The following is a 20,055-nucleotide window of genomic DNA, read 5'->3' as shown; positions in this document are numbered from 1 at the left end:
CTATTGACATGCACTGTGCTCCTTATACCTGGCAAAGCACTGGTTACACTGATCTCCCAGCCTGCTTCCCTCCAACTGGGAGTTCTACAGGGATGACCAGAGGGAATCTTAGTGATACTACAGAGAAGCCTGTTTGCTTAAGAGGGCATATGTACATCTTTTAACAATCTGGTTGTGTACCTTCTTTGTGGGAGGATCCCTGACCTTATACAGAGAGGAACAAGTGCTAATTAACTTAATTCTCGGAGCAGGAGGTGGTATGACCTTTTCCAAAGTGATTCTTTTGGGCTAGAGTTTACAGAGAGGTATTTGCTAGGACTGATGCCTGGGTTTGCTATGAAAACATTATTCATACAGAGGTGTAAAATTCCCTGGTGTGGCCAGGGAAGAAATTAACCTCCCAATCTTTCTGGTTAGGGTTCATGGTTCCTTGTCTAAAAATTGTTGGCATGGTGTCCAGATTTATGTTATTTGGTATCAAAACAGTTACATTTTCTATCATATCTTTTAGCGCTGAGCACACCAAATAGATCCAAGTTATTATTAGACCATTGTTTTGGACACCACTCACTGGGTTGTGAACAACCCATCTTATATTGGCAATGCAGAAGGAAATTAATTTCTGAGGAATTTTTTTTCTGAACTGTCAAGGGGTTATTTATTCTGAGCATCTTCCAAATTTCAATCTCTTTTGCCAGAGAAGTGGTATGGCCTCTTAATGCCATCTCTTTGCTGTGCCCCCTCTGAGCAGCTCGGGGACACAATTACAAGCACTGAGTGTGGCTACACCATCCCATTTTTGTTCTTAATACCAGCTCTAAGCAATCAGTCCCAGTTGCTCCAGTGTAGACAAAACCAGAGGCAGCTACAGCACTGGAAATGTGCCTGATGTGAGCAGGACAGAGGGCCACTGCTGTGACTCGCTGAGAAAATGAAACACAGCCCCAGACTGGAGGCTGCTGTACACCCCTGGCCACGTGTCAGGCTCACAAAGCATTTAGGATGCCTGGCTGCAGAGAAGTGGGCAGAAAGGTGTCCATGGTGTTTTACAGCCAGAGAAAGGTAGAAAGGCAGCTGATAAAACTGAATTTTCCTCAGGCAAAGAAATATCTTCGCTCGCTGTTGCCTTCTAATGTATTTTTAAAATCCCCAACAAGGCAACTCTCCCTCATTCCCCACCACCACCCCCAATAACAAAAAAACACAGGCTTGCTGGACCCTAAGAGAAACAAACCCAAGCACCTTTTGGAAAACACTGCCGAGGCCTGCGGCCATCCCGCATTCCTGAGGCGGCCCGAGCCTCCTCCCCGGCGTGCCTGCCCGGCCGGGCCGCGCTCCGCAGGCCGCGGCTCCCTCACGGCTCCCTCGCTGCTCCGACATGCCCCTGCACGGCCCCCGCAGGGGCTCGCTGCTCTCCCCGCCGTGTCCGTAGCCGCGTTTGGTGCTGCTGCTGCTCAGGGGAACAGGAGCAGCGCCTTCACCATGCGGCATTTTCTGCCACGTTCATTCAAAGGACAGCTCCGTGTCTGAAGTGCTGCCAGACTGAGCTAAGGGCACCGCGAAACAAACAACTGCCACATCCTCATCCTGCTTCTTGTCACGGCACTGCGGTGGAGCTGGAAGCTTTTCAGCTATGTAATTAGGTAAGGGGTATTTATTTTGATGAAAATAAAGGTAAAATTCATATTTCCCAGTTGGTTTGACCCCTATTTACAAAGATCTAGTAATGCATGTATGTAGAAGAAATATCTACGTGCACGGTGGAATTTTGCCTAAGGATAAAATGTCATTTTAATTGAAAGCTGCTGTAACTTGATAGGGCATATCCACAACAGTCTTGAGGATCTACTTTAAAATACAGTTAAAGACAGAGACTACTCACACCACTCTGTCTCTTAGAGCTACATGTCCTCTTTGATCCATCCATGGTGCTTACGATTCCTAAGAGACACACACACTGCCAGTAGTCTGAGCTCATTAATATTTATATGATACGTTTCATCTGAAGATGTGTGCTTTGCAATTATTAATTAAAAACCATTTCACAAAACCCTAAAATTTAGCTCCATTTCATAGCTTACAAAACTAAGACTGAGAAAGTTTGTGTCCTTTACGTGAGACAAAACAAGATTAGGAATGTGGAAGTTTGTCTGCATGGACTTCTACTGTGCTGTACTTCTTTATTTTTCTTTTGTCAGTAACTTTGGACAAGGCAGCACAGGTTTCCTTTGACAATAAGATGCACCATGAGCCTGTACTACCTAGGCAATTCTGAGAAGAGCAGTGGAGGGAGCCTTGTCTTTCATTCTGGTTCTTCACACAGTACTTGCTTGCTTTTTAGAAAGTTTCTTTAAAAACACAACCTGCAAATGCTTTGTCAGCCCTGCAGACCACATCTCAAGTGAATATTTTCTTGAATATGTTAAACCTTTCCCTTGCTCACTGTAGTTCAGGTCCCATGTTAGAGCAGATAGAAGGGATGGTGGGTTATAATCCACAGCAGACGTGGGCTCTCTCCTCTCAGTCTTCTCTGGTGCTTATGGAATGAAGGAGCTCAGCTCAGTGTGAGACTGATAACGGGAGGAAGGGCTTGCCATGCAATTAGACCAGTTCACTGTAAACACCTAAGTTGCACAAGTGGCTCAAACTTTGATCTTTTTGTTGTGGAAAAGAAATCTGACTCTAATACCTGCCCTCAGTCACAAACAAGGAGGTGGACATTACTCAAGCCCAACTGTGGAAATGTAAATATAGTTAAATGTGATCAAAATGGAAAAAGCACTTCTTTCTTCCCTTCTCCCCAGTGCACTGCCTACTTTTACCAGGGGCTCCTACTCTGACTTGCCTAGCTCTGTTTGTGAATGCAGGCCCCAGTCTCACACCTGAAACACCCAAATCCAAATGCTCCCAAGTGCTGTCTGGGATAAGGTTTAAGCCACAGGTGTAATTAAGCTTTTAAGTGGTAAGCCTATTTGGTTAGGGGCACACCTAGAGCCTACAAGAAGCTGGGAGAAAAGTGATCAGGTTTTCAGACTGACAGGTGGTTCCTGAAATACTGCTGGAAGGGTTAAGAAGAAGCTACAGCATTTGTGATTCTCCTAGTATTTAGTGTAACAACTCTCAGAACAAGGTCTCTGTGGAAGCATCTGGCTGTCCTAGTGAGGTGGGATTTGATTTTAATTACTAACTTGGTAATGGATTATCAAAATTATGGTTTTGCTGAAGCCTTGGGCACACTCTTCATATTCCTGTCTTCTTTTTCTCTCACGCCCTCCTTCCAAAATCTGCCTGTGCAAACACTGGAGCAAAAGGATAAGTTTTATAGGAGTGTGGGCTGTTAGCCTGTGATCTCTTTTACTATTGGCATTTAGGTTTTTGATTAGATTTTTAGAGGAAAAATGTAATAGTAGGTTGTCTGGTAAAATGCTGGTGAATATTTTAAGATGCAAATGTTCCTAGGCATTCAATGAGCATAACAAAAATGGGGGATGTGAGACTTCAGCAATTCCTCACCATTCTGATTTTTTTGCACTGTGTCATAGCTTTAGTTTTACAGTCATTAGAACAGCATGAGACCTTTGCTTTGCATAGCCTTGAGTTCTTGGGCAAGTATTTAAACATAGAACATTAAGACATGTTAGTGAACATGTCCTAATTAGTCTCTTCCTTGGCTACCACATCCTCAAAGGCCATGAGCCTTACCTACATTATACCTCTCAAACACCCTCAACAATACAGCATTTTATCCTAGTCTAGACAAAGTCTTAAAGGTTATGTTGTCTAGTCAACTAATCACTCCTTTTAGTGGGAAAACTGCTTTTCCTTTAGGATTGTTTCTCTGTTTTTTCCTTCTTGCTGTGTCTTTTCTCCTCCTTCCCTCTGCATACCTTCCCTGCAGCAACTCCTGTTCTATCTGCTGTAATGGAAGCATTAACTATTTAATTGCTGATTAGGAAAATCTCATCACGTGGGCTTTGCAACAATACTGGAGTGGGAGGCAAGAGGAAGGAGATGTGTGAGTTCCCAGTTCTGTATCACAAGCTGACCTGGGAGGGCATTAGTCATTCTTGACGCCATGAGGGTGTTTAACATCTCTTCAGTCTAAGGGTACCACAGTTGAATGGGATTTGGATGTACCTGAGCCCTTGTCATCTCTTGCTGCTGAACTTGCTATTTGACCTCGAGCAAACCAGGCTGGGTCTTTCATCCCTTAAGTGGATAGAGGGCAAGTACTGTAGCTAAGTGCTTTTTGATTCTTAAATGCAGAAAACGTATTCATGCAAAGGACTAGTTGCTTTTCTTGTATAGTAAAAAGTACTGTGAGGTTTTGAAATGTTTTCTATGTGCTCCTGCACTAAGTTGCAGAGGGTGAGATGAGAAGCTGGAGATCTGCAATTCTCCAAGCAGTGAAAGCCCTTTTAGCTCTGCATTCCCAAGCAGACATATGGGGCTTTTGCCCAACTGACTTATTTCCTTGTGTGATGCAAATTCAGCTGGTGGCCCCCTTCTCTCCCCCTGGCATCTGCTATTCTAAGCATTCGCGTGGGTTATCAGCTCCTCTTTGCACTTCCAGCACCCAGTTGCCACAGTGGGGTGTAGTCTGTAGTAGGATACTTGTGAAAACTCGGCAGACTCGGAGGGGCTGTGGGTGATGTGGTAAGAAAAGGTGTGCAGGTGGACTCTGCAACCCACGTAGTCAGTCTCTGCCCTCAGGGCGTTCTGTGGCTCCTCATAATTGCCAGTTTCTCTCTTGGTTTTGCAGGACTCTGAAAGTTGCGTTGGAGATGGGAATCGGACCTTTTTCATTCTGTTGGGAAAGAAAAAGGACTAAAATATTGGGATAATTGGAGAACTAATGAAATTGCCATTGTAAAAGACAAGAAAATTGTATTCTTAGCAATTAGCAAGGGAAAGCATTTCAGTCAGACTGAAACTATCTTCTCGTTCGTTTGGGGAGTTTATTGTTGGCAGATGTTTAATTTCCATAGGCAGTTAATATTTGGAAAGCTTTAAAATATTTTTATATATGTAAAAACCCCTTGTATTTTACTTCAGTGATGGAGCAACCACTCACACAATGTCTCCTCAAAGACCTCACAAAGGCCAGAACTGGCCTTCTTGGCTCTTTCAAAGGAAACATGGGTGTATGTGGAGAAGAGTGCAGAGGAGAGGTAACTTTATGTATGGGCACAGAATGGAAATAAAGGGACAAAATACCTTTGAGGGAAGGGACAAAACATGCCAAAATACTTGTCTTGCTGTCTACCTCTGTCACTAACAATCCCCACTTCCTCTCCCCCAACCCCGTGTCAAAAAAAAAACATTCCATTTAGAAAACATCCTTGCAGATCACGTGGCAGCTGGCAAAGGCTGCTGCCCCTTCTGCCAGAGGCAGTGTAGGCTCTTGAAACAAAGCAAACTGGGTTGAAATTCTAGGCATTAAAAAACTAAAGCAGCTGCCTCCCTGACATCCTGGGTTGGACTCTGATTTCAGTTTCGCTTCTACTAGATCTTGGGTAATGTCATTGCTACGGTGTAACTGAAATGAGAACTGGGGCTGCTAATCTTGACATTGGGTCACCCAGTGGTAATCCATTTGTTATCTCTGTTACATTTGTGAGAGCACACACTCCCACTCCCTTTAGACTGCAGTAAATTATTTGGCCTATTTTGTGTCTGATGGTCACTTGAAACTCTACCTCTTGCCTGTCAGCAGCTGGAGTTGTTTTGCTAAGTGACGATCTAAAGTGAGACTTCCTTGTGCAAATGTGTATTTTAGACACTGTCACCAGAAATCCAGTGGCTCTCCTCTCTCCCTACCCCTCTCTCCCTGTCCCCTTCAGCTGTTTAGCTTTCAGGACACATGGCTTAAATGAGCGTATGCTTGGAGTTTTCAAAATGGCTTGAATGACAGGAGAAATCGGATCACACAATGAGAGTTCAGAACCCAGCCACCAATTGGTACAGCAGGAGTCTGCAGCTCTCTTACGCTCATTATTGTCTCAGCATAACATCCAGCACTGTGCGTTTCTCACGTCCCTCTGAAAAATGGGCCTGCAGTGGAAAGGAGTGGGCAGAGGAATGTCCCTCTCCCTGCCAGCGGGGCTGTCAGCCTCTGCTCTCTGGTACCCCCAGGCCTGTGGGGAGCGGCTGGAGAAGGGCCTGCACACCTCATTGTGCCTTCTTTGCTTACGCTGGAGAATCTCCAGCTTATCCTGCCAGTGCAGTGACTGCATGTGGAGGAGGGGGAGAGGTTGTGTTGCAAGCTCTGAGAAAATTAGTTGTCTCTATTTTATCTTTTGCAGCTGCAGCACTTTTTTTTTTCTCCCCTCATCATTCCCCCCCTCCCCATGCAAGTGGTATGTCTGAACCATATCCTTCAAAACCAGTTTTCTAAGCAGATTAGATGGGCAGCAGAAACAGCTATGCAATCAGGCAAAAATGTGCATTCAAGCCTTCATTTCTCGCAGTGGCCAAAGCAGTGTCTACCACCTGCATTTTTTTACTTACTTCTCTCCCTTTGCTGTTATTCTATAGTGCTGTTGTGTGTCACTGTTGTAGACTGAAACAAAATGCTTGTTCTGATCCTTAATTATATAAAAATTAGGGAGGGGAAGGAAGTTGGGTTCCACACAAATACTCATTAACATGAAACATAGAGCATGCTCCTGAGCTGGCATGCTTCACCATGCAAAGTGACGTTTGCTCCCCGTGAGCGTGGGGAAGGGTAATCTGGGTATTACCCTCAAGTCCTCTAAGACCAATCCTCCCCTGACCAGTCTGGAAAACCAGTGTCTCAGTTTAGTGCTCCTTTGAATTCAGTGTACTCCCCTGGACTGCCACTGCAAGTGAATTTGGTCTCTTGCTACCCCATATCTTTCAGTGCTCCCTATCAGCCTTGTTGCATGCTAGGAATCTGACAATAATGGTCTTCACCTGCTTTGAGATATCATGGGAACTCTTAAGCACTAGAATTGGTTTCATGTCTGGTCCCTTATAGGACAATGAGCTGAATTTGGGACTAAGCTCTCCAGACAAGTTTGGAAACCTTGTGTCTTGTTCAGTGTGGGTGGAAAATAGGGATAGGTTAGTGGGCTGAGTGGCAGACCTGAGGAAGGGAGACTTGAGTAAGCCTTGGCTGTCTTCCAAGAGAGGAAACAGAGCAAAGTGTCCCAGGAGCCAATTGTTGCTCCTCTAGAGCAGAGGCAGGAACCCAGAGCAAGGTGATCAAGTAATGCTTCTTATTGTGAGTCTGGAGGAGCAACTTCATGCTTCTGAGGGAAGAGAAGTTGTATGATAAAACTAGAAAAGAGAAATTGGGGGTTGAGGTTGGGGGTGGAGGAAGAGAGAAGGAGAGAAAATAAACCTTTTATTTTCTATAGAGGATACAAAGAAGGAAAGAAAGAGAAACTAAACTGAAAACTTCGGTGTGTTTTGTAGGGTAAGAAAGAATCTACTATAAACCCAGACAAAGAAAATTTTATTTGAGATACTGGTAGAAAATGGCTTTAACATGTTGGCATGATGCCCTTACTTATCTTCTGCTGGTCCCTCAAAAATAAAAAATTACTTTGAGAAGAGTTAAAAATTGCAAACAAGAGACTCAATCTTGCTGGCAAAAAGAGGGTGAAAAAGTGGGTGGAAAGCTGGTTGAATGTGTCAACCACAAAAGTGGTGAGATATGGTTGTAGAGAATTCAGGTTTTTAAACACAAGGAAATTGTGCAGAGATATTTCTCACACTGACTTGTAAATAGCATCTTTGGGTGTGCAGCATTGCCAAATTTACCCTTGTTACAGGGGCACCTTACAGTAAGTTCCCACCATAGCCATACACCATCTGTTTGAATTGCTTAGAGGAAAAGTTTGTCTCCTTATTCCCCTTCTATTAGATGTGACAGATTAATGTCTTTGAGGGCAGATCACTGTTAGGCTAAATCCTTCTCTGGTTATGATTCCTTATAACTATAAAACAGTCACAAGGTTATGGGGTTTAAAAAGAGAGGTTTATTGCAGTTTCCAGCTCTGAAACTACAGGCTAAGTGTCTCTCTTTTTTTTTTTTTTCAAGAGCAAATCAAATCCATCCACACAGACACACACTGCCTTCTCTCAGATACACAGACCTGGGGGAAGAACACACACTGCAAGAGCTGCATTATAGAGTCTACAGGAAAATTACTAAGATAGCTTTCTGTGCATACTAATTCATACTAATCTTCCCTCTGAGTTCTCTCCACTTGTTTTAAGAACTGTTTGCTGAGCATGAGTTGGTAGCATTCCCAATGTTTGGGGCAGAACTCGGCGCCTTCAGCAGCTCCACCAGCAGTTGTTTCTACCAACTGCTCATAAAAGCTGTGCCTGTGCCTTGGCTGGAAGCAGCAAGGTATTGACTGGTCAGACATCTGTTGCAAACCCCCTGGTTCAATACTTGTCAGACTCTAAACTAGTCGTTAAACTCTGCTGATGAACTAAATCTTACAGTCCTCAGGTCATGCCAGGAGCTGTGCAGGAGGCAGAAGGGTGCTGATATTGCTATAATTTAAGTTCCCGGCTAAGGAAGTTTCTGCAGGCGTGAGATTTGTTCATGGTATTATTTTTAAGCCAGTTTGTAAGAATGCTGCTATGGTCAGTAGGAGACTGATCTGAATTTTCCTTGGAGTGGCTTTTTCAGAGAACAGTGTAGTTTCTTTAAAATGGAAACATTGTTTTTCTCCTAGAAAAGCACAGTGCTAGATTTCTGATCACCTGTAAAATTAATAAACTAGCTTTTACCAGAAGCATTACATTGACCTGTCTATGCTGCCTGAATGGGAATACATCTTTGTTTTGCTTTTCTCTAACTGATCTAAAAGGCTTCACTTGGGATTGGTTCAAAACATTGCACTGGATTTCAGGTCATCCTTGACTGCTGAGAGAGCTGTTGACTGAAGTACCTGTTCTGCTGGGCTCCAAGGGCCCTGCCTTGCCATATGGCCCACAGGTCTCCCAGGGGCCGTGCTGTGCCACAGGACACCTCAGTGTGTGCTTTGGGAATTCCCTTCCAGCATGGGAGTCTCGCCCAGAAGTGGGGCCAGGGCTGCCAAGCTGCAGTGACTGGGGCAGTGCAGCACTGTGGGAAGAAGAGCAGCTCAACATTGTACTGACTCAGAACAAAATTTCTCAGGTCAGGTCACCAAACCAAAATGAACTAACTTTGGTTTCAGTAATGTAAAATATTCCATTTCAAATGACACAAAATGCACTGGTGTTCATAAATAGGTTTCCTTTTTTTGTTTCTTTCTTTTTAAATTTCTTTTTAAACTTGTGAACTTCCATTCTGCATAGTCTCTAATTTCAGTTTTTCTGCCCGAATTGGGATGAGAGTAAATGCAGAAATACTGGAATTTCTTCCTTTCTGGGGAGGAGGCAGCTGGTGAGTAAGAGTAACCAGTTTCAGGGTTGGGACAGCTGACTGAAGCCCTGTACAGTGGAGCAGAGCAGGCCATGGAGGGGAGGGGAACACACGGCAGAAGGAGGGAAGTAGGAGACAGGAATGAGAAACAGCAATGAGGGCTAGAACAAAAGATAAGGAGGAGGGAGCAGAAGTTTCTGCTTAGCTCCCTGGGCTATAGAACAGCTCTGTTCTGTGCTATAACACTGCTGGTGGTGCCTGGCTCAGCACCCTGTGCTTGGCTGAGTGTCCAGCAAGTGTGGGGAAGGTGCCACTCCCAGAGCTCCTGTCCCAGAGCACAGGAGGAGCTCCTTGGAGAGCTCAGGGGCTGGGTGAGGTGGGGCTGGGGGGTCACAGCAGTGCATGGCCAGGCAGTGCTGCAGGGTTTCACTTCTGCTTGCAGAGCAGTTGGGTCCCTCTGTGCAAATGGAGCAGGGGTGAGTGCAGGATCAAAAGCTGAGCACTGCTGAGTTCTCATCCCAGCTCTGAGCAGGGCACTGCAGACTCTCTGCCCCTGAGTCTTCTTCTGCAAAGTAGAAAGCAGGTATACCCTTCTCTGGTGGGAATAGGAAGGAGCACTAGTGACTGTTCCTAGCACTGCAGAGTATTTATTTAGCAAGTTTTTTGACTTTTAAAAGTAAACCAAATTGATACACTCCATCCATCAGCAGTGCCCTCGAGGAATGAGTAGCTAATTAGAGAGCAGGACTTGTGAAAAGACAAACCTGGGTTATGCACAGAACAGGTTTCTCCAGTATTTATTGCCTACCTTACTGGCCAAGCTTCCTTGTAAGTAATAGTCAAATAATCAGCCTGGGTCCTTTTGTGAATGGCTTGAGTCTGTGTGGTCCCTCCTTTGTTAGAGCAACTCATGGCTTCTGAAAGCTTCTGCACCCCCTGTTCTGAACAGCAGAGCCTGGTGGCACCAGCTGCTTCTGCCTGGAACAAACATTTGCATGTGACATTAAAAAGAAAAAAGCTAGTTTCAAAATGTATTTTCTTTTCCTTATCCCCTCATTTTTTAGCCCTAGTTCAAACTCTGGAAATATTTAAAAGATTAAATATATTTAGCTTTTGCTACAAGCATCTTTTAAACGAGTGAAGCTTAAAGAGGAAAGAGGAATCTTTCCTTCAGAAATAAAACAGCAGCCAGTGTTTGGAAATATTTTAACAATAGACCATATGGGAGTCCCAAACTATTAAGCTTTATTATTCAGAAGGTGGAAAATGTGGTTTGATATTCAATTGATATACAGCATAAATGAGAGCCGCAGACTCGGCTCCCTTGAGCTGCGATTCAGATGTTCTCTTGAATATAATAACCCATGCTTTGGCCTAGTTCCACAGAATGCATCCAGCCTGCTGATCACAAGCCAAGGAACTGTAGGCTTTTTTTTTCCCTTCCCCTCTCTTCTCCAAACTACTTTCCTCTCCTGCCAGCATGAGCTTTTGGCCTGAATATAAATCTCCTGATACTGGATGTGTATAGAAAATGGGGAGGATGCTAATGGTGCACAGCAGTGGAGCTGTGTGTGTGCATGTGTGTGTTTGTTTTTCTTCTGCTTTCATGGTAAGGTTTTCCCCTCAAAATGTGCTCTCAGGGGATTACATTGGTCATCCTAGGTGGGAGCTTCTTTGTTCATGTCTCACTGTTTCTTTCTTAGTGCTGTGGGAGCAGGTGAATATCTTTTGGGGTTACTGTGAAGTGGTGCCAGAGACCATGAGAGTGTGGAATTTATTGGGGGGAGAGACTGGAAGTGGTTTAAGTTTCTTTCAGCTTTTTTTTTTTCCCTGGTTTGATTTGGAAATATTTATATTTGCCCTTACCCCTTTCTATCATGTCTCTCTTAACTTTCTCTCCTATGGGGAAAAGAACCCATAAAAGCTGCTTATAAAATATTATGTACTGTGCTGGTTTTGCACACATGCACCACATGTACATGGACTAAGATTGCCCGTATGCACAAGAAGGCTGAAATATTGATACTGTGATCAACATGGCAGACTGGATCACCTATTTTTTGACACAGGATCCCTTTGGTACTGACATCCTCAGCTGTCTTTTCCATCCTCTCAGGATCTCTGTGGTTTGTGATTTCCCCTGAGTAGGCAGGAGACACCAGCATTAAGGTATCTTGCATTTTTCTCGAGAAGTATGGTGTGCCCAAGAAAAAAGACTCCCACTTTACATGTGAGTCCAGGAATGCCTCTCATGTAGAACACTGAAGAGAATATAAATTATGCATGCTGAATATGAAGTTTAGTTTTGGCTTCTGTCTTTTCTCCATTTCTTTTTTCAGTTGTTCATGATAGCTTAAATTTTCCGTATTTTTGTCTCAACCCATACTCAAATTCTTTCCTTTGGGGAAAACTGGAGCAAAATCAATTTTAGTGCAATTCTTCAAGACTCCTTGACTTGCACTTACATCTGTTTGGTGTGGGGGAGTGGAATTTTATCATAAAACGTTTGATTTATTTAATGTATTCAATAAGCATCGAAGATGTGCCAGGTACTTTCTCAGCTCTTTTGGATGAGAAATCTTGCAAGCTAAGAACTTAATAAACAAAGAAGTTCCAGAACTCAAAATTTCCCTGCTGTTAAGGTCTCCCTATATCTAAGGAATAAACCAAGTTTGAACAAAGCAGATGCTAAGACTAGTAAAGTACAAAATGTCACAGGCGGTACTGATGAGATCTGTAATTGAAACAACTATTTTTTTAAACATATTTCCTGATCCTGTTATCTGCCCAACTTAAAACAAACTCAGCTGAGATGTGCCCATGCAGCAGCTCTACTTTGATTGCAACTGTGAATCTGTTTCTGTTGGTGAAGCCAGTGTTAGGGGTGTGTGGTGCTGCACCAAGGGCTCATCTAAATAGGATCATTGATTGAGACCAAGGTAAGTTACAAATTGAATGGAGGAGCTATTCTCAGTGAACTTCATCATCCTAATGAAGAGGCCATTTGGAATAGTTAATGAGGAATAGCTGTTCTGGAATAATCCCTTTTTAAGACAAACCCTCACTGTTTCTGTAATTGCATTCCAGGGAGCTATTCTGTTCTGAATCAGCATGGGATAGAGTGCCTAGAAGACGTTCAGACCAAGCTCAGCTAGCGGTGAGTGGGCAATGCACACCGGCTGCCCTATGCAGCCATTCTGAGTGAGCAGCAGAATAGCCTGGCTGGTTGTCTGTACATCTCTCTAAAAGGCAACTGAAAGTAAATATGAAAATCATGGTACAAAGGCCTCTGTCTTAGCAGGGATGAAGTCTGAGGTGCCTGTTGCTGTCTGAGCGCTAGCCTGGTGTTACGGACAGAACGCGTGTCTCAACCCGTAACTGATCACGATTTGATTAAAAGCTGGGGTGTGGAAAGGACTTGTGTGCTTTTTCCCAATGTGTATATTTACATCATTATGTGGGAGCAATCAATTTATCAAACCCATCTGATTATTCAATAGTGGGGAAAGACAACTGGTTGGAAGAAAATGTGTATTGTTTTTAAGGTGGATAGAAAATTGGTTTAAAAGAAATTCCCACAATCCCTTTCTTTTGAGGAGAACCTACACTAACAAATTAATCAAGGTAAGGGAAATCCAGTAATTTATAATTGCCAATAATTTAAAATGCCATGAAAATTTTCCTGCAGCATAAAATGTTGTGCTTGTCCTTCCCAAGGAGGATGGGCTGGAGCAGAGGTGGTGCTCTTGTGCTTCACTACATTGTAGTTGTGATATAGCTGCTGTTAATTCATAGTTCTCTTGACTTTTGGAATTCCTCCATTCCCTTAAAAGGGAGGGTGGCAGCCTGGAGTGGAGAAGCTCCAGTGCAGCCCTCTGGATGTTAATCCACCCTGACTTTCTTAAGCCTCCTACTTAAATCATTATCTTAATGAATCACCATTGCTGCTGTCTTCAGTGCTACACAGGAACATGCAAATTTAAAACAGCCTGGGGGAAAGCCCTTTTTGTCTGTAAAGTGCTCTGATACTTGCATTTAGATGTTACCATGATAGGTACCTTGGATACTACTTTCTGCCTAAGCCCATGGATAGATCCCGGGGTGTAGCTCTCCCAGGGCCTGCTGGGCAGCTCTGGGCTCCCTGAAAAGGATGGATGTGATGATTCTGCTGCACTGGGAGCAGCAGCTTGAGCTCAGGTGGTTGAAGCCAGATCACTCCACCACTGTCCTTCAGCTGAGGGCCTCTTGCCTGTGCTTTCCTGTAGCTGCAGAATGGCAAGGAGATAGGGGAGTGAGGATGGGGGTCCCTCCTGAGCTCTGCAATTGCCAGTTTCACTTTGGGCAAGTTTCTTCATCTCTTCACTTGAATTTTTCACAGCTAAAATAAGCCATGCAAATGTTCATGGATCAACTAAATTTTCTCCCAAGTACGTATCAAGGAATTTGATACAATAGGAAAATTACCAGCTTGCTAGAAAAGCTTTGTTTAAGGAAAAACTGAACATAGTGAAGCCACTGCAAACTGTCTCCAAGACTTTCAACATTGTTGTCCAAATTTTTCCTTGATGATTCAGTTTGGCTGCACATTGAGCTCTGCCCACTTCAGCTTTCCCAGCTGATCACTTGAAAAATCTTTATTTGTAAATGGTGGATATGGAAAGAGAGCCATGTGTAGCTGTTTCAGATGGCAAATATGTGTGGTTATTTACAACATGTTTTGAGAGATTTGATTCCTTTATTCATTAAACCAAGAGCTGGAAAAGCTGTTTCATGCAAATGTCCTAGATGATAAGAAGTACCCTTCTCAAATTGCAAAGTCAATTCATCCATTGTCCCTTTTCTGAGGCTGAGAAGTAGAGCCCATTCCCTTACTATGGCTGACTTTTCCTCACTAGTAGAAGTTCTGCTTCTGGAGCAATGGCAGGATAAATGTAGAAGATACCAGGTGAACAGAGAGCCTTTAGTTTCAACTAGGAGAGGAACTTATTAACAGAACTGAGCTTAAATGCAGTTTCTGTGATAACATTATCAGTTGTCAATTCCTGCTGGGAGAGTTATGCCCAGAAGAGGCCAGAACATTTATCTCAAGGAGGGCATCCTCATTCCTTCATTCTTCTCAGTCAGATATTCTATGAAACAAGTTCAACTGGAGCTGGATACTTTCATGCTGAGAAGAATGCAGCTTCTCAGTTGGTTACCAAAGAAAACATGCATGCTGACTTTTTGTAGCTCAAAGCCTCGACAGGTGTCCAGGTATAAGGCAGGAGATATGATCTCCTTCCTCACCTGTTTGTGCACTCCTTTCTGGAGAACAGCAAAGAACTAGCTCTGTGACTCAAGTGACTCAATCTTTTTTCCCTGCTTGTTGTAGCTCTGAACAGACTGCCACTTTCTTGTCATAGTGTTTAACGCACTCTTTGCAAACTGCTTTACAGTGATAACTTTTCTGCTTACTGTGAGCAGACTGTTGTGTTCTCAGGCTGGTTCTGATCCCTCATGGGATGGCAGCATTTTATAATACAGTGGGTTCATTAACTGGGGAACTATCTCTCAGATTCAGCACCACAAGAAGGGTCATAGTAGGGAGTTAGAAGAAATATTAGAAGAGAGCTGTACATGTGTGTATAAATGTGTGTGTACATTGTGCATATATTTCCAAGGAGAAAATAAAGATGACTGACATTTGAAGCTGAGTGTGAAACTTAAACACAACTTTTTCTCATTCCAGTCTTGGAAAGTCATGGTGATGGGTGTGGGCAGGTCTCTGGCTGACTTTCTGAATTGCCTTTATGTCAGAACTCCAGCAAGGGATTTGGTGCAATTTCTCATCCTATTGAGTAAAAGGATGCTCTATCCCTCATAATTTCCTTAGGAAACTGAAGGAAAGAGATTCTTCAAACACACCCAGTGTAGTTTTGCAGGCACTATGTGCAAAATATTCAGTAAATGAGATAACCAAAAGGAATGTTTCAAAATGTTGAACTGGACTAGTTTATTCCCCCAGCTTTTGCACACTGTCTTATACTCGTGGGTAGTTGTAGATATTTCAATGTACAAAGGTTGTTATTTGTATAGTTACCTCATTCAAATGCAGAGGTTTGTAACTGTGGAAGTAAAATATGTCTGTTGCTATTATTTTGTTAATGTATCTTGAGCTACTTTTGTTAATTGTGTGTTCATAAGAGTCTGTTTGCTCAAATTACCTGATCTGTTTTCTGGTCAGGTATGCTGAGATTCAGTATTTCAGTTTATAACTGTGTTTTTTGTTATTTTTCTCCTGATGTGTTACAACTGCCTGCCAGAAATTCTGAAACTGTGGTCAAACAAACTGCTCTGATGTTTCCTCCCAGTGTTTGCTAATTCAGCAGCACTTGAGCTGTTTATAAGAAGCGCAGAGAAACCGCAGCTGAGGCCTGTGTATGGCAATGCTGTGTGAACAAGTGATGCACACAGCACTGCACAGGTAAAGGAGGTTAAATCTGCAAGCATAGCTGTCATTAATTTTAAGGCCTTTAGGAACCATGGTAGCTCAGCTAAGAGAGGGGAAATAAGCCAAGCAATTATATGGAGCAGCTCTGTTTGGTGAAGCACATCTTTTGGGATTAGCAGGGGCTCATGAGGCAGGGTAGTGATTTGTGCATTGCACTGCCAAGTCTGACTGATCCCTCAGGACAGTCACTGTTATGTGGGGCCTCCTGGGAAACTTCTTAGGACTGGGATATTGGCTGGGACAAGACTGAGAAAGTTTCCTTGGTTTGTCAGTATAGACTTAAATGCAACAATGCTCCCCCTGCTTGCTGGAGAGAACCACGTCCTTTCTGCTTCTCTGCTTTGGGGACCTTCTTGCTGGGTGTACAAGTGATAGAAAGTAGCCATGAGCTTTGAGTGACTGCAAACTGCTGTGTTTTTGGGAAGACTTTGAAAAATGGCAGGGATTTGAAAGCTGAGATTTTGACTGACTTGAATTGGATAAAAAATTTGACAGAATTTTGGCAGCAGTTGTTGGGAGAAGAAAAATGTCTCCTGTTACCTCAGCAGATTACTTAAGAGCACTCTGAAGTGAGTCCCCAGAAAAGGCTTGCAGAGAGACGAATGGGCAGCTGGGAGGAAATGCTGTACTCCCTGAAGAAACAACAAACTCTGGATGTTTACCCAAGCTGGTAAACCAAACAGAAACCATCAGTGTGCTGCTGGGTATATCCGTGGTGTGCCCATGTCTTAGGCACTGTGCAGTTCTAATTGCCACCTTCAAAGGTGGTGGAAGGCTAGGGAAGGTCCAGAGAAAAAAGTCAGCCCCTCTGATTTCTCTTTGCCATAGAGAAGAGATGACTTATTACAGAAACTGCAGATGCATTGTATTGTCATGAATGGCAAGGGGAGTAGGGAGTGATCCTTCACAGTTCCTGTGTTTGCTAAATTGATTCAAAGCAGGCAAAGAGGAGGCACTCTGTCAAGCAGCAGTTACCACGTGAAACTCATTGCCACAGGGTGTTATGGATAGCAGAAGTCTAAACAGATTGAAAAATCGATGAAGGACAGATAAGTTCTTATTAAAAGTGATGGCCTGGATGCAACCTCTGGATCAGGAGATCTTTAACAATTGCACAGGGTGTAAGAAGGAAAAAGACTGCCTGTATTCTATGCCATTACTTTTCCTCCCTCTCTGCCATCCCTCAGCTTTTTTTTTTCTTTTTGGCCCTATTCTGGCTACTGCTGAAGAATAGAGAGAGATAGACCTTTGCTCTTATAACTTGGCTATTTTTGTAGGTGAAAACTGGAAAGGAAACCAGCTACCCTGCAGTGCAGGGAGCTAGTTTTGCCATGCAGCCCACAGGTAATGTAAAGCACACTGAAATGAAGAGCATTAGGAGTCAAATGCCTAAAAATGTATGTGTGTTATAAAATGCCTCTGTAGCTGGCATCTTTTTAAAAATTGAGTTGACAGGAAGCTGAGCTTGTTAATGAAGTGTAAGTAACTACAATGTTTCCAGTTACTTTTCACACTTTCTCCTTTCGGTGCTACAGTCACTGAAAATGCACCTAATGACTTGGGCCTAGCACCTTGGGTTGGAAGCTGAGGATGGCTGCCCTCCACAGAAAGGACTGGGAGGAAGCAGAAAGTTGGGAAGGAGGCTGAAGAGAAGGTACTAAAATCCCTTGTATGTGCACCAAAGCAGGAAGGTGTAACACAGAAGAGGGCTTGTAGCTGTGAGTGCAGCAGCAGCAGTCGTTTGATATTTGGGAGGTGCAAGAATCAGTTTTACGTTTTGCTAGATGACTGTACTGTAATACAGCAGTGCCTCCTGGCAGGGAAAGCAATGTAATGTAAAGCAACACCGCGTGGAAGAGCAGTTGGAGAGCTGTCAGAGGCTGAGTAGCTTGGAATGCTTCCACGAGGAGCTGGGCTGAGCTCACTGCAGCGTGGCATTGCCCTGCCCCAGGAGGAGGGAGAGCGGCTGCAGCGCGGGCGTCGCTGCCCCCTCCCAGCACGGCTCTGCTCTCTGGAGGAGCCTTTTCCAGGCAAAATAGCAAGGGTTCCTTTCTTCTCTTGGGAGATTTCTCTTCCAGCTCACAGAGCCTTGTGGGTTCACGTGCCAGGCAGTCCTGGGGCAGATGAGTTTGTACCTGTCAGCTGGCATTGCCTGCCACACTGGAGTACTCCAGGGCACAAGGCTACCAGAGGGGTAGCAAAGGGCAGGAGCTCTCCAGAGTGGGCTGCTGGGTCTCTGGGTCTGACCTGATGGGGTGAACAAGGAAGAAATTACCTTTTTTTTATTTTAATATTTGTGTTTCCAAAGGGCTTTGGTGAAGGGCATTGGCTTTTATTCTAGTTTTTAGATTTTGGATATACTTGGTAATCTTACTTGTGGTTTTTACCTCCCCTCTCTCCTTGCCCCCAGCATTTTCCTTCCCTTCAAGTCCTCTGCCTCACTCTGTGTGTTGCTACTATAAATTGCTTGGTATGAAGGGTCCTGTTTCTTACTTGAAGCCTCTGGATGCTATTAAGTAATTGGTGGAAAAGCTTGTTTAAACATCACAACCTTATGTTATTTTTTAAATAACCCTTTGAGGTGGCTGAAATGCTACTGAAAGACTACTTTCCTTTAATACTGGACAAGGAACTTCATTAGGGAAGGGAAATACTGTTCTTATTAGACTCTTTCAAAGGTTCAAGTCATCTTTCTTTTAAAGAAGGGATGTGCAGTTTTATTCCCCCTCCACAACAGCAAAATCTCTGTTTATAGTAAGGAGCAAAGGTTTTTTTGTTTTATTCCTTCAATGCATCCAGACTTTCTTTTGTCAAAAATCTGCAAGAACAGAAGGATGCATTCTGTGCATCTGCTCTCTCTAGGCACAACTTGAAAGCAGCAATGCTGGTGAATTATGCAGGGGGATTGTCTCAGTGTCCAAGCTGCACACGTGACAGTGGTCCAGCATGATGTAGGACCAGGGCACTGTGTCCAGTACAGTGCTATCTTTCCTGCTTTATCACCTCAGCCAGATTAGTGGATGATGAGCATGTGACCATGGGTGAGCTTGAACAGCATCCTCCACCACAGAGCTGGCAAAAGGAAAGATTTCATTTCAGGTTTCCTTAGCTCAACAGGTCTGTGCAAACAGTTAAAGTGTGAATTTTATAAATGGAAGTGCTATTGTGGGAAGGAATAAACAAATAAGGAACTTAGTGCATAAGTGGTTTGAGAAATATAATGGATTATGAAGGCAAAAATGAATTTGAAAGTAGCATGGGAAGGTTTCATGAAAATCTGTTTCTTCTGGACTTTGCACATAACATTGTGTATGATCAGGTGAAGGTCACTCTTGTGTTTCTCTGCCATCTTTCTGGTAGCAAATTAAGGTATATCTTGTTCTTTTGGCATGTGTATTTAGATTTTTCTCTAATATAAATTGCTAAACAAAATGTGGACAGAAGCAATCACAGCGTCTCAGTACACAAGCCAAGAAAAGTGAAGCAGAACGTGTATGGTAGGAAGTGGATGCATCATCTCTTGCTTTTGTTGGTTTTAGTGGTATTTGATGGCAGTTTGTGGGGTATTGCACAAAAGTCAAATCCATTGTAGATGTAACAACGAAGAGCTACTGAATTGAACAATCTCTTTAATAACTAGGAAGGGAAACTTGAAATTACAATGGCTGCCTTGAGCAATTTTCACAGATCTTAATGAGCTTAGATCAGTCTTTATTTAGGCACTGCTTGTGTTCTGCCAAAGGTTTAAGGAAAGACAGAATGCTCAATTGCAGAAAGTCTGTCCCTGTACATGAGGAGCAAGAGATCATTCTGGCTGATGAAGCTGCCTTTGCAAGGCAACCTTTAGGCCGTTTTTGCAGATTAAAAAACAAAATCAGTAAAATATTTCAGTTGAGAAAACAGGGAAAGCTTAAGAAATTCAGGATGCTTGTTCTCCTTTTCTGAGCTGGTGAATAAGAACTAGATCTAATGGGAGGCCAACATCTGGTAGCTCTAGATTTTGAAGGACAAGGCAATGTGAATTCAGTTTTAAATCATTAGCTACAGCTTACTTTTCTTTTTGAAAGAGTTTGTTTTAAATGTTCAACATGTTTGGACTTAAGTGCTTAGTATGGTAGATATAAGAATGAAGTAAAAAATTCTCAATGGATCATGACTTTTTGAATTTTCAAGC

General features: G+C 43.3%; 1 protein-coding gene across 6 annotated transcripts in view; it reads left to right on the top strand.

Annotated features, from left to right (window-relative positions):
- Nucleotides 1-20,055, top strand: part of HIC2 (HIC ZBTB transcriptional repressor 2) — a 70,840-nt gene that overhangs the window by 27,063 nt on the left and 23,722 nt on the right. The window contains exons 1-2 of one of the 6 annotated variants that reach the window (XM_058816761.1): nucleotides 3,019-3,163; nucleotides 12,479-12,548. The exons of 1 other annotated variant lie outside the window; for it this stretch is intronic. The gene's annotated coding sequence lies outside the window, so the exon portion shown is untranslated. Of the gene's footprint in view, nucleotides 1-3,005; nucleotides 3,164-12,478; nucleotides 12,549-20,055 lie in introns of those variants that run through there. 4 more of the 6 variants (XM_058816757.1, XM_058816760.1, XM_058816763.1 and 1 more) reach the window with 4 other exon arrangements.

The sequence above is a fragment of the Ammospiza caudacuta genome, chromosome 18 (genome assembly GCF_027887145.1).
Source record: "Ammospiza caudacuta isolate bAmmCau1 chromosome 18, bAmmCau1.pri, whole genome shotgun sequence".
NCBI classification, from domain to species: Eukaryota; Metazoa; Chordata; class Aves; order Passeriformes; family Passerellidae; genus Ammospiza; species Ammospiza caudacuta.
Note: the sequence above shows the minus strand (reverse complement) of the source record. Positions and strands in the feature narration are given on the sequence as shown.